The sequence below is a fragment of the Paramormyrops kingsleyae genome, chromosome 1 (assembly GCF_048594095.1).
Source record: "Paramormyrops kingsleyae isolate MSU_618 chromosome 1, PKINGS_0.4, whole genome shotgun sequence".
Classification (NCBI taxonomy): Eukaryota; Metazoa; Chordata; class Actinopteri; order Osteoglossiformes; family Mormyridae; genus Paramormyrops; species Paramormyrops kingsleyae.
In genome coordinates this window covers 32,517,678-32,531,914 of record NC_132797.1, presented here as the reverse complement: position 1 = coordinate 32,531,914, position 14,237 = coordinate 32,517,678, and the positions used below count along the sequence as shown (strand labels likewise).

At 48.4% G+C, this 14,237-nt stretch overlaps 1 long non-coding RNA gene across 2 annotated transcripts; it reads left to right on the top strand.

Moving 5' to 3' along the window:
• The first annotated feature begins 209 nt into the window (after positions 1 to 209).
• Positions 210 to 4,725, top strand: LOC140578685 (uncharacterized). Of its 2 annotated transcripts, XR_011982951.1 has the most exons (4): positions 210 to 428; positions 1,566 to 1,874; positions 2,090 to 2,299; positions 3,954 to 4,725. It is a non-coding gene; the product is annotated as an uncharacterized lncRNA (long non-coding RNA). The 2 variants fall into 2 exon arrangements; XR_011982950.1 differs by lacking the exon at positions 2,090 to 2,299 and having other exon boundaries at positions 1,566 to 1,664.
• The last annotated feature ends 9,512 nt before the right edge of the window (positions 4,726 to 14,237 follow it).

Genomic DNA, 14,237 nt, shown 5'->3' with positions numbered 1-14,237 from the left:
TGTCTGGTCATTTTTATATAATAACAATTATGATAAGAAGAAGAAGAAATAATAATTATTATTATTATTTATTATTATTATTATTATTATTATTAAGAATAACGGGAACCTTCCATATAAAAAACGATCAGATAACCTTATAAAAATACGACACGACTGATTCAGGATGTTATGATACGACGCGGAGTTTTCTTGACAAACGACTAAGATCCAGTTTGATGGAGAAAGTTAAAGGTACAGTTAAAGGTTCATGACAGAAGCCAAAAAGTTTTCATCGTTAAAGGAAATATAATCCAAGTTATGTCATTGAGAAGAACAAAATATATGCTAGCTAGTTAGTATGAAAACATATTTCGTGTGTATTTCACCAGCAAAGCAAATGGCAGACGCGGAATGTCCATGACTATTATAACTACCATTACACGCAGGTGAGTGGCGAAGAGAGCGTTTCGCACTACGATTGAAAGAGGTACAGACTTTTCCGGGAGGGGTCCAAAATCAGCATTGTGGAGTAACAGGTGCCCGTCCCCCACCATCAGCTTTTTAATCACCCCATTCTCAGGAAAACTGACAACCGCGCAATCAGACATGATGCTTTTCATATAAATTCTTATAATCAGCCATCTGCTCCCAGTGTAAACGCGTTTCACACAATTTAGCGTGTTTGAAATTTCGGGAATGGTTTTAATACAGCGGCGTCGTGACGACATGCGTACTTAGAGGACAAGGGGAGGCTATGTGGAGAGCTGGGGGTGATTTAAACCACCGCGTGAGGCTGGTCGGTAAAGACACCGCCGGCGTTAATGTCCGACTCAGCGGTGAGCTTATGCGGCAGTCGCTTTCGCGGGACTCCGTCATATACATTACAGCTCCCGGCAGGCGCGAGGCCCGAGGGGGCGTAAGCGAGGCGTCGCGGGTCCGGGAGGGAGCGCGCCGGCCCCAGTTATTACACACACGCGCGCGTAACCGCGCGAGGACACTGAGAAGCGCCGCAGATTACATGTAGAGCCGCTTCGCGACACGACGCTCGGAATTTCATGCTGCCGTTACTCTCGTTACTTCAAGTGGGGCTGTGAAATAAGCACGCGGCGAGCTCCCCCACAGCCCACACACACACACACGCTCTCATTTGAATAATTTTCCGAAAGCAAACTGCTGAAGGAGCTTGGAAGGGATGGCGGTGCAGACAGAGAGTGTGAGAGATAGGGGAAGGAGGGAGAGAGGGAGGGCGCACCGTAGCGTCTGTTACCCCCATCGTGTGTGAAATGCAGATTAGTGTACGTGTTTGATAATTTTTTTTGTTTCATTTTTTATTATTTTTAACATTGTTAATATATTATGCATTGATATAAAATGTGTGTTGTTTTAAGATACTTGTATGCGTAATAAACAGTCAAATGCATATTTCAAATGGTTGACAATCACTTTTAAAGCTTTTAATACACAACTGTGAATCAAATAATCTGAATACTTTCCAGTCCAGTTTAAAAACTGGACTGTGATACTAAGACTGGAATGTTTTGTGGTTTAGCCTGTAGATCTGATAACAGTTCATCTTTCTGTAGGGACCAGCTGGAGGCGTTGTCCCTGATCTCCCAGCCCATGTCACCATACTGTCAGCCTAGTTTGGTGTGGGGTGACATCACACAGCCCCCGAAGGCAAGGTGATGTCCTAGCAAGGCCCCGGTTTGACGTGTCTGTGCGTGGAGCGACGTCTACCTTGAGATCCGCAGCCCATCAATAATGTCCAAAGCCCTCCACCCACACAGCTGTCTGAGGACCCCATTTGCCAGAAAAGAACGTCTGGAAACAACTGAGGATAATTATTCAGCCCCGGGATCGAACCCCACCAGACTATCTGTCTGAGTTTGTATGTATGTATACATGCACCTGGCCATCCATCAGATTAATTATTACCTGGCTGTGCATAATGTCCCCCCCCCCACGTGTGTGCAATTTGGTCATGAGTCATGACACTAATGGCACGATGTCACTACCCCCCCCCCCCCCCCCCCAACGTGGCCCAACGATGACGAACAGTGTCTCCCACCTTTGATGGCCTTTCTGTTTGTTTGTCCCGTTCTGTCAGACAAGCACTTGAATCGTTTCTGAGCGCTGAGTCACATGTCTGCCCCCGCCCTTCGCGGCGCAGCTCCACATTGCCCTCCCTCAGCTCTTGTGGCCACACTGAGGGCTGAGAGCTCCCTCTGCATCCTGCTCCTGGTCCAAGCAGCGTATGGAGCACCACCCAGCTCTGATGGATGGGTGCTGTTTGACCCACCTCTCCCTTCTTCCCTGGGTGAGTGCTCCTCTGCCCCCCCCCCCCCATTATTTAACCCCTTCCATGCCACTGGCAGCCTTTTGGCATCCAGGGCCCCCCCCCCAGCCCTAATGACCTTCCCGACAAGCGATCCATCAGTTGGCAATTACAACATCTGTCGCCATGACAGCGCCACCCATGAGCACGGCCGCACCCTCCGCGGGGCTCATTCCAGACCCCCCCATGCGGCCTGAGGGGGCCGCTCATTCTGTGTGGGAGAAGGTGGGAGCACCACACAGATAGCTATGTTGACAGCAAACACAAATACGGCAAAACAAATGGCCCCTCCCACCTCTTTTAGTTCCATTGAGAGACACTCCCCCGGCTCACCAAAGTCCCACTCCCCTCAAAAGAAAGAAGAGCTCACCAGCTGGTGTCCTCCCACCACCCCACAAAGGAGCATCTCCCACCCCCCCACACGCACACACCACAATGAGCATCTATTAGCCCTTAAACTTCCCTCCCATTACACTGAAGCTCAATGAGTACAGATCAGCTCAAAACATCTTAATCTCCACCACTGCTGCAGTTCAATACCTGCATTTAACTGCGTAAACAAAGGCCACCCTTGCTTTGGAATGGGATGTCAAAAACATGCATACACACAGTCACACACAAATATACATACATGCACAAACATAATCATACACACACAAACAAAAACACACAGACACACATACATACACAAACACAATAATACACAAACGAACAAAAACACAAAAACAAACATGTACACAAACAGACATACATACACACAGATACACATACATGCACAAACACACACATACACAAAAACAAACACACTCACTCAAACACATAAAAAACACACACACATGTACGTGTGCACACACTGCTTCTGAATCAGGCTAATCTTAGGAAATTAAGGATACATTTCTCCCTCAGATAGACACGTTTCTTGATGCTGCTTTGATGTAACCCAGCGGGGGGACGATCTGAGACACAGCCCCCCCCCACCCCCCCTGGATAGATTGCATGACATCACAGGCCAAGCCGGCCGCACAATGTGGGGGTCGACAGGCACATTGATCCGGGGGCCCATTTGGACGACCCAGCTATTATGGGCTGCCGGATTTGTGCACACTGGGCCATGGAGACGGCACTGAAACGGGGCCCCATTGTCTTGGCATTCAGTCCTGTGACCCGCCGGATTTGCACAGCGGAGCTCCTGGAAGCTGCAGCCTTCATCCGTGAGCGGATTAAACGTCTATCTGTCCAAACTGCAGATGTGACTTACAGTGAAGCCGGCGCCTTTGCCCTGACAGCCGCCTGCCCCCCACACACCTTTCATTCCCACTGCCCCTTTGGTTTATTGCCAGGAGACCAGAATAATAAATGTCCGATTGGAAATATGGGGCCTATGCCTTCCCCAGCTGACACATTTCTGATGGGAAGCTTTCTTTCAATCTGCAGTAAATGCTGTTTTTATAACAAAGGCACAAAATATCCTACATTGTTTTCATGTGTTTGCATCAAAACATTTGCTGGGTATATTAAGGTGTATGTTTACAGGGAACTCGGAATGGACAGGATAAATGAAGACGAAGAACATCACCAGCAGTATCTCCATCCCCTGATTCCTGTTTGTTTACGGGTTCTCCCGCTTTTCTTCCAGGTACTTCGGGTTCCTCTTGCAGGCCAAAGGAGCCCCTGCTTCATACTCTCTGCTGCCCCCCTGTGACCCCGTCGGGGATAAGCGGATGGAAGACGGACAGATGATTCCCCTTCGCGTTTCATGTTGCTCCTGTGACTATCAAGCAGATTATTTGCCATTTTACTGTGGGGTCTGGTCCCTAGGGGTGTTGGCCTTATTCCAGGCATCGGTCATGTGACCCTGGCCTGCTGTCAGGATCGCCCGCCCACACGCCATGATGAGCCGTCATGCCTGGTACCAGCCCCCGAGCCACGCCCTCTGGTTACTGTAATGCAGCGAGAGGACGCAAGAACATACCTGAGATAGTCAGACCGCTTTATGCTGTTGGAGAAATCTAATGCTTCAGTATAAACATGTTAGTAATTTATTAATATGTGAATAGACTAAAAAATGAAATCAAAAATAATATGTGATGCTTCACATACATTATATTCTCCTCATTCACAGGGCACAAACACACACACACGTGCAGTGCTGTTTTTCCTGTCTGTAATACGGTGCAGGACGTCGCACGCAGACTCCTTAAAACGAGGCCAGAGCAGCCAGGGAGGTTTTTGGCCAGATGGAGGGGTCATTAACTCCCTTAAATATTAATCCTCTGTTTGCTAATGACTGAGCCAGCACCCGGAATACAAGATGGCAGGAATCACCAGAGAACATGCTGTGGAGGTCAATCTTACTGGCGGCAGCTGGATACTGGGGTCTGATCACTCTAACCAAGTATTTAGCAGGAGAACACCAGTTACAATGAAACAGTGCTTCACCTAGTTCTTCATGAGATCATTCATGAAGAGTGACCTACTGTAATGAGCCCCAGGTCCCTATGGCCTGTGGGTCTGAAAAGGGTTCAGAGGTCACCTTCACAAACGGCCTGACAAATGCACACGCCATCTGGTGGCCATGCCAGGTTACGGCACACGTGCGGCCCTCAGTTTGCCTCCGCCTCCCTCCATCCAGCCTAATTCCACAGCATATTTCCATGCCACAGGAAGCGCTCATGACAAATGAGAAGCGTACAGATTCTGCGATGGTGTAAAGACTCCAGCTGTCACCGGGGAGACGCTGATCACATTTCCAAGCTGCAGGGTCTCTTGGCGCGGCTGAGAGATCCATATGGTCCCCCGAATGCCCCACCCAACTCTGCCCCGCTCCCAGCCCGGGCCCCGGCTCTCTTTCTCCTCCTCCTCCTCCTCCTCCACCTCCACCCTGGCGTTGTTTGGCCGACTCGTAATAATATCACATCTTGCTCATTAGTGGTTTGTTCTGAGATCCTGCACCCTTTCAGACGGGGATGAAGAGTAATTCTTGTTATTAAACGGAACGTGAACTGCTAACTGCCTCCATTAACCCACTCTATGGGCTTTCGGCTGAGCTGCGTCTTCAGCACCTTTGGGAAGGTGACCTCTGGGCGAGAGCCATAATTTCCCAGCGCTCTGCACCTCGTGCTGGTTTCACGGTCTTACGCTGCCTCTTTGCATGTGAAAAGAGTGACTGTAATAGCTTACACTTGTCCCTTTTCATCAACCGGATTAATAATGGGGAACGCTGTGCAATTATGTGCCCCCCCCCCACCCCCCTCCGGAGGCACATCTGCAGCGGCCCGTTTGAGGGGATTAGAGGCCCTCAGCAGGGAAGGTGCCGGACAGGTGGCCCTCGGTGCAGTTAAAGGCAGCACTGCCTGCTGCATGGGGGGAGGGGGTGTGCACCGCTGGTGCTCGTGCGTGAGACCCTACTGCATCCCGCCAGGGAATCATACACGCCTTCCAGAACTTTCCACAAACACAGGACACTGTGTTACCTAGAGAAGACTTGTGGATTGCAGTGGGAGAAAAAAATGTGACCATCAAATAATGAGCACTGGAGTTGCAGTGGATGTGACTTTCAAAACAAAAACTAAACGTTTTATCCATCTGAGTAATTATATTTGCTGTGATACATCACTCCTGTTAAATCTGAGCAATAAATGAAGGCAGGGATGACATGTCTTACAGCAATCATTAATTGGTCATAGAGAACGCTCTGGCATCGTTTAAGCTGGCCTAGGGTCAGTCTCTCCTTTCAGTCCTTTGAGGGAGTGTCCTAAAAGTCGGCCATTTTGTTTCATTTTACACGATTGAGTGCTGTAGATTTTCTCATGATTTCTGATGAAAACACTTGCAGCACATACAACACTGAACACTGATTAATATCCATCTCGTCATCTATCCATTCATTCAGACAGCCAGCATATCTAGGACAGGGTCACAGAGAGAAAGAATAATCAGCCGGATGCTACTTTCAGGATTTGCTAATAACATTTCCCCCCTCTATATAAATTATGAATATAGAATATAAACGTTTTCTCTTTTTACCACAGTAACAGTATTTGACGGAGTAGCACGCGTGATGCCATTAGCTAAATGACGGTGAGGGATTTTACACGGCTAACATCTCTAGCTGACAGAGAGACGTGAACGGCGACATTCCAAAAAGGCGTGTTAACACGGAACCAGCGAGCGTCAGCGCGGCATGACTCCGCCACCGGCCCCGGGCCCTTGCAAGGAGGCGCGCGGTTTCCCTGGGAGCAGGAGGGCGGAGTTTCTAATTAAAGCGCGGCGCGCGCGTCTGTCACCAGCACAGCGAGGTGGTGGAGGCCGTCCATAGCCAGCACCTGTTGTGGCTGAGAGGCATCTGATGTCATTATCCACCCAGCCGGAGCACCGGGCCCCTGCCGCGCCACGGAATGTCCAGCACCGGACCTCGGAGAGGCTTCCGGAAGCGCCGAGGGCAGCCCCACGGGATCAGAGGAGGCAGATTGATGTATGAGAGCGGAGCTTCGTGTCTGGAGGGCGATGCACTGATCGGTCAGCACCAGAGTAACAAACCCGCTAAAACAGAGACAACCAGGAAGATCGCAATAAGATTTACATGGTGTACCACTGATATGAGGAGTCCTGCCTGCAGGGCAAGGGCATTGGCAGGGCGGGCCGGCTGCGGATGGGGCTGCTGGCGGCTCAGGGACATCCCCCCCCACCTGTGGGTCGGTGTTGCCAGTGATCGGCACCATGCCTCATGCCTTTTTGTCGCAGCCTCAACATGGCCTTGTCCTGTTTGCACATTTACGTGGGTATTTAAACAGCCTTGTGCAAGCTGAAGGGATACCTAATTTAAAAAGTGCCTGCTTTTCTTTTTATTGATTTTGATTTTATATTAATATCTCAAGGCATTCATCTTTCACCCAAAGCAGATTCTTTCCTGGATTTTATGATCTATGGGCGCTGTCACACCACAGGATCTTTTTTCAGGAACCAAAACTTTTTTCTGGAGCCAGAAACTCTTGTCGCGTTCACACCGCAGGAACTCGGCCCGATTGTAGTTGCTCAGAGGCAGTTCTGGAACCATTTTATAGTCCCTACTACAGACCAGGTACTTTTCATTCTGGGGAGGCGCTTACAGCCATAGCTTGCTGATTGGTTGGCGTCAAGCACCAACCACTAACATGGAAGTCATGTGGAAGTGCAGAAAAAAGAGATGTAGGGGAGCAAGAATTGAGCTGATGGAATTATTTTTGTACCTCAGTTACATTTAATGCATGAATGAATACCTTCTTGCTTGTGTCTCCATATTTCTGAATCGGAAAATTCAATTGATAACCAATATATATTTGTCCAATATTGCCGGTACCAGAGGTGAAACTTGCCAGCACTTACTAGTGGAATAATGTTACAACGTTTTTTATCATGTGGAAAACGAAAAAACAGTCTGCTGGCCAGATTTAATAATGAATTACAAACATGTCACGGGTCGTATAAACACAATATAAATGTCCCATTTTGATGCCGATTGATCCCCCCAATTACTAACAAATAACTAACAAAATAACATCCTCCGTTTTTCTGGGGTGGCAGTGTAGTTTCATATGAAATTACATGTGAAGTTCCACCCACAATTTTTTTTTGCATCTCCCCCACAGATCAGCACTCCAATCATCAGCCTCATGGAGATCAGCCCACCCGGTGATCAGAGCACCCCAGAGATCAGCGCCCTGTTGATCAGCCCCCCGGAGATCACTGTCATGGAGATCAGCAGCCTGGAGATCAGCATCATGGTGATCAATACCCCAGAGATCATTGTCTTGGACATCAGAGTCCTAGAGATCAGTGTCCCATTATGAGTGCTCGGTTGCTCTTGTGAAACTCCAAATCAGCACCTACACGTTTTTCACCCGCTAATGTGCAGGGCTGTGTGATCACCTCCTGCTCATTTAGAGAGGTGGTGCATCCCCTCTGTACTCCATCACCTGTAAGCCAGCAGGTCTCTGCTCCCACTGTCCCTTCCTGGGCCAGAGAACCACAGGCCTCACAGTCAAACCATGGCAAGCATCCCCCCTGTCAAGGATGTCTTTAAAAATCCATTTGCCTCCTGGACGAGAAGGTCGCCTTGTGAGATTCACCGCGGCTTCAGAATCCCCTCCCCGCCACGTCAGCGGTCTCTCTCAACACGAGCGGCAGCCCGTGTCACTCCAGGGCGGAGTGGCTTTAAGTAGGGACTAATCATCGTCCCAGACGTTACCAAGGGTCACCAGAACGGTGCTGGCACCGTGTCACCCAGCATGCTGAAGGCAGGGTGCTGCCCTCGTGTCCAAGGCCGGCCTTTCTGAGCAAGAGGGCTGGTAAGATACCAGCGGGAGGCGTCCCGTCGCGGTGAATAAAGGAACGGGGACAGAAGTTAATGCTGAATAAGTTACTTGCATGTTAAATTGCGGCGACCTTTGCACAAGCACAGATATTTCATGGGGGTGATCAAATTAGCCCTCATGAAGCTGGCTTGTTATCCGCCAGGCGGGCCCCTCCATCACACCTGGGTACGGGGAAGGGGGGGGGGGGCGGCGTCGCCCAGACGTCTGCTACACAGGCGAAATGGCACTGGGAGAAGGATCTGGAGATACGTAACCTTTGCAGTGCAGGTATTTATGTTAAAGGCCATTAGGCAGATGAAGCTGATGTTGGGTAAAGAGGTTCAAGGCTAACAAAGGGGATGGGGAGCTGGGGGGGGGGGGCTGACATGGGCCAGCAGTGACCAGGGTCACATCTAAAGTCACTGTCTGAAGACATATCAGCCTCTCCCACAGTCTGGGGCCCCCGTTCGGTTTTCCCTCCCTTAATGAATAAGTCTACAGCTCCTCTTACCCCACCCCGACTAGTGGATTTTGGAGATAAGTGTCTGACTTCTGCACATGAAAACCCAACGGCTCCAGACTCGTCACGCCAAGCCAAAGAATTTTCAGTGGCTTGCAAGAAGAAACGCAGGCTTTATGGCGAGTATTTGGTAGGCCCTTGAGCATACGCACACACATGCACACGCATACTCAAATGCATGCGTACACACCACACACACACACACACACACACCAATCCCGTTACCTTCCACTTTACCTTCATGTACATGATATGAATAATATTTGTCTTCACTGTGTCCTCCATAAATAAGAAAAACAGAAACAAAGTCCAAGCTTTTTGATCCTACAGTTTATAGGGTTCATCTTCTCAGCACTGACCATCACCTCCATTCTCAGATGAGGTCAATTCTTACCATAATAAATGCACCTTTTTAAATATATAAAGCACATTCTGGATGTGTGAGATTGAAAGAAAAATGACCAAAGATAACCACCTGCTAACCCTGTCCAGCTACCCGCCAGCGTTTATGATATTTTTAAACTCAAACATACTTAGAAATACCGTGTAGACTTCTTGGGGATAACTTGGCATTTTGAGGGTTGCAACACTGCATTGCTGGGTCTGGCTGTGCAGTTCTGAGCCAGCCAGACGAGTTTGAAATAGAAAAAAGTGTGCTGATGGACCCATGGCCCCGGCGTCCGTGATTTATAAGACAAGGATGATGCTTTATAGATGACATTAGAAACATTTGGAGAGAAAGAGCGAAGAATATTAAATTTATGAGTCGTGAGTTAATCCTACGAATTTAAATTAAAAGCTTACAAACGTCGGATTAAATTCTTGTAAGAAAATTACATGCTTTAAAGGGTTTTCCATCATTTGGCATTCATCTGTAAATAGCTGCAGAGAAACGAACAGCGATTAAAAGCAACTAACCTGTCGCCATAATCGCGCTAATTAAGCAGCTATTGTAGCCAAAGGAAGAGTGACATGTCATTGCACATGTCTTCCAGCAGGTGGCAGTATACGCTTCACATGTAAAATGACAAGAAAATTCGATTAAGAAAAAATTGGTGTTTGGTTATAAGAGCACTTTCAAATATATGAGATGAGAATATATTATGGAGAATAGCATTTTAAATGCCATAAGAAATCATTTCGTCTTTTTACAGCTTTCCAATGAACGCTGAAACATAAACTAAAATAATTGTCGCTGCCTCTCCCTGTGTTTAAGCCTGAAAGATGTTTTCCCCCTTTTTATTTGCTCTTTCTGTGCGGCGACAGCAGCCCCCCGAACGCGAGGTGGGCTTCAAAGCGGCGTCTGTCCCCGCAAACAGCGAGCACAGCTGCCGGTCGCTTCTGCAAATGAGGCGGCGAGTCAAAGCGCCGCAGCCGTCCGGCCGGGCAGGGGGGCAGTGGGCCGCGGGAAGCGCTCATCAAAGCAGTCGGCCGGTGACAGAAACACCGCGATTTACCTACCCCAACCCCTCTGTCTTACTCCACGCCAAAGCCTTTCTCTTGTGACAAAGGCTATAGCTATATAGTCAGTACTGATTGGAATGGGTTTTCATATGTACCGGAATGTGACTTCAAAAGCCAAGATTTCTAAAAATGACTTACTGTCACTGAGCATCGTTAATGTATTGCTAAGCGTTCATCGGATAAGGAACGAGCCAGATATGTCCTCAACAATACCGTAATAACAACTGCGCGCAAAATCAGTTACCACTTGGGGGTGGATTTTGGCTGCAGGTATAAAACCATTTATTTTGCTGCCCTCTTCTTGGGTTGCTGAGAATGCTAGTGGACAGAGAGGTGTCCCCTCTGTCATCAGAGAGGTACAGCTTGTCAAGTGTGGCGGAAAGGAGGCACTGACCGTGAACGGAGCTACCTGAATCCTCCACTGAGTTAAATATCAGCATCACTTAACAACTACATCACGAATAACAGTGGTGCACCAAACTAAATAAGTAAGCATATTAATTAACAAAGTGTCACTCGCACCGTCTACAATAAAATGCAAATATTTGCAATGTGGCGCTTCCTCTGCCGGGCATTAGAGGGCGCGCTGGAACAGCCGCTGGGCCACAGCTGGGTGGGTACAAACTGACAGGCGGGAAAGAACTGCAGACCTGCGCGGTCACAGCGCATGTAAGTGTGCGCTAACGAGAACCATGTACCAATAACGCGGAGACCAAACCAGTCCCATCCTGATGGTCCAGTCAGCAGACCAGCACAGCAGTGCCAATGACAATACCAGAAAATGGCGAGCAAGATTTCCGTAACTCTATATTCATTTGTAAATATATGAATTTCGCTTCATGCACGTATTATTTTTAAATTAATTAGAGATTGGGATTCTAATCCCTTCCGTGGTCTATATGCCGCCTATACGTGCCTGTATGCACTATGTGAAGGACCAGCATCCCGTGCAGGGTGTCTCTCGCCTCGTGTCCCGTACTTCCTGGGATAATAGTGACTAACTGTAAAATTAAATACGCAATTGGAGGAAGATGGATGAATTCTAATTAATATAATATACATATTTACGTAACATTTACAGTAAATAGAGCAAGCGATTAGGTAGATTAAATTTACAACTTTGTTGTGCTTGCGATAATAAAGTTATTGAAATTTAAAATAGTTTAAAAATGAAAACGTAAACTTTTCTAAAAGACTAGTTATAGCCACAGTTTATATATGCACATACATATATATATATATATATAGACACTTGCGGACCAAACAGGAGCCCTGCTCCCAGGCTGTTAATATTAATAGGGGCCCGGCCATTGGCTATAAACGGAATATCCAATGGCGCTTAAGGGCTTGATTAACTCTTTGCTAATCACCGTGCAGTCGACCTGATTTCTGAACACGGAAGGTGCGGCGTCGCTGCCACAGTCAGACATGATTGCTCATCCTCCAGAGACCGCGCTCATAAATAAGGCAGCGGCGCACGTAACTCGCAGGCGTGATTAATCGACTGCAAACAAATGAATACATAAAATAATACATGTTAATCACGAGCCTTTGAATCTATTATTATAGCAACACTTTGAAAACATGTGTCCACCATAATTTAAAATATATTATTTAATTTGCCCCTATGAATAATTAAAGCCTTGCTGTCTTTAGGAAAGGCTTGTTCTGCATATGCTGGCTGTTAGGGAGCCATATCACTCTGGCATTTACCAAACCGGCAGCGAGGCTGTATTTCATATGTGGTGTCTATGTGATGGCAGCATAATGACCTCCTCCACCATTGCTGATGCTCTGTCTGTCCCAAATCAGTCACAATTCATTATAATGGATGTGTAAAATGCATGACATTTTTTGTTCAGATGCTTTTATCCAAGGCAAAGTACATTTTTGAGAAATCAGGGTCAGCAAGTCCATAGAGCAATTAGGGATAAAGGCCTTACTCAGAGGCCCAAAGATGATGTCACTCTGCTGAGCATGGGGTTTGATGGGAGCATGGGATTTGAACCAGCAACCTTCCAGTCACAGGCATGGCACTCTACCCTGCAGAACCTGACAGCTTCCCCTTCATTCTTGGTTCCCGTATTTCTTCTCCTTTTTCCCAAAACCATCCATCAGTTATGTGTAGTAGGCACTCCGAGTCTGACTCTGAGTGTCCCTTTACGACAGGAGAGTCACTGTCATCATAATACCAGCTCCAACAGGCCCAGGTTACCACGGCGACGTGTTATTCGAAATGCGATACGGTAATGGAGCAGCGGGGTCAGGCTGACCAGCGGCGTCCCCGCATGTCTGCCGTCAGGGGGTCATTTTCCCCGCTTCAGTATGGTACTCTCCCCCTCTCCTCCCCTGAGCTTCCGGCCATAATCAGAGGGGTCACGTGACCATTTTCTGGGATGTGGACGGGGAATAACGCGTTTCCTGGGAAGGCAACAGCCCCGTGACAATCAGAAGATTTCAGCCATCAGCCATTCTGGGGACTGGATGCCTTTGTCATGGAAAGCGCATCATTTTGTCAAACCCCATCTCAGCATCATCACCCCCCAAGTCACACGGACCCCCCCCCCAACACACATTCCATCAATTAATGCCTGTCTGCTTATCATCCCAATATCACATCTCACCTTCAGAAAATGCTCCCATTTTAACATTTTTTTTATAATTCAGATGTATATCAGACAACACTGCCATAACAATGTGTTTATGGGTCCAATTCTATGATTCCAGCTGCTCTGTTTCTTCGATGTGCGAGACCCCATTTAACACACCCCCACCCCTCAGGAAAAGCACACATCCTGAGACCCATCCGAATGATTCTTGTTCTTCAGCCAAAGCATCTCTGCCAGCGAGCCCGGCACAGTTTGGAGCGCAGACCCAAGAAGCCCGGATTACATCACCAAGCCTGATCATCGGCAGGTTCTGGAAGGTTCCGGAGAGATCTGGGTTGCAGATGGCTTAAACTTTAGCTACATGTGCCTCCAGCTTATATTCATTATCCCTGACTGATCGGACTGAGCAAAGCTGCCCAGAGAGTAGAGTATCCACAGGCACGCGTTACAGAATATTCACACACCCCCTGATGGAGATTCTACTCCAGACAAACAGTAACAATAAAATCAGACAGAATGAAGTGCTATTTTTACAGAAGCAGGGCACTGTAATGGCGATAGCCTGGAACCTGAAGGTCGGTGAACTCTGCCTGACCCTCAGAGCGAGCGCCCCTCCCGCAGACGCCGGCTGGCCCACAGGCCGTGATGAATGTGTGGGACGTCCTGCCAGGTTTCAGGCAGCTCTTCCACACAGCCGCCACACGGGACGCACTTAAAGGGGGGCAGCGTGACCCACGCGGTCCAGACCGTGTGGGGTCAGGGAGCCCAGCGCGGGGCCCTGTTTGCACAGAGAGGTCTGCTGAGCCCATCGTGGCCCCTCACCCGCTGAGCACGGAGCCGGCGTTCCGAGAGGATGTTTACGGATCACGGGTCCAAGCGGACTCAGGAGAGACACAGGGTGACGGCCGGGTCAGCTGGGTTAAACCAGACAGCACTGGTGGAAAGAGAGCAATGCACAAGACATCCTGCCCGGTCATGGCGGAGAACATTCCAGA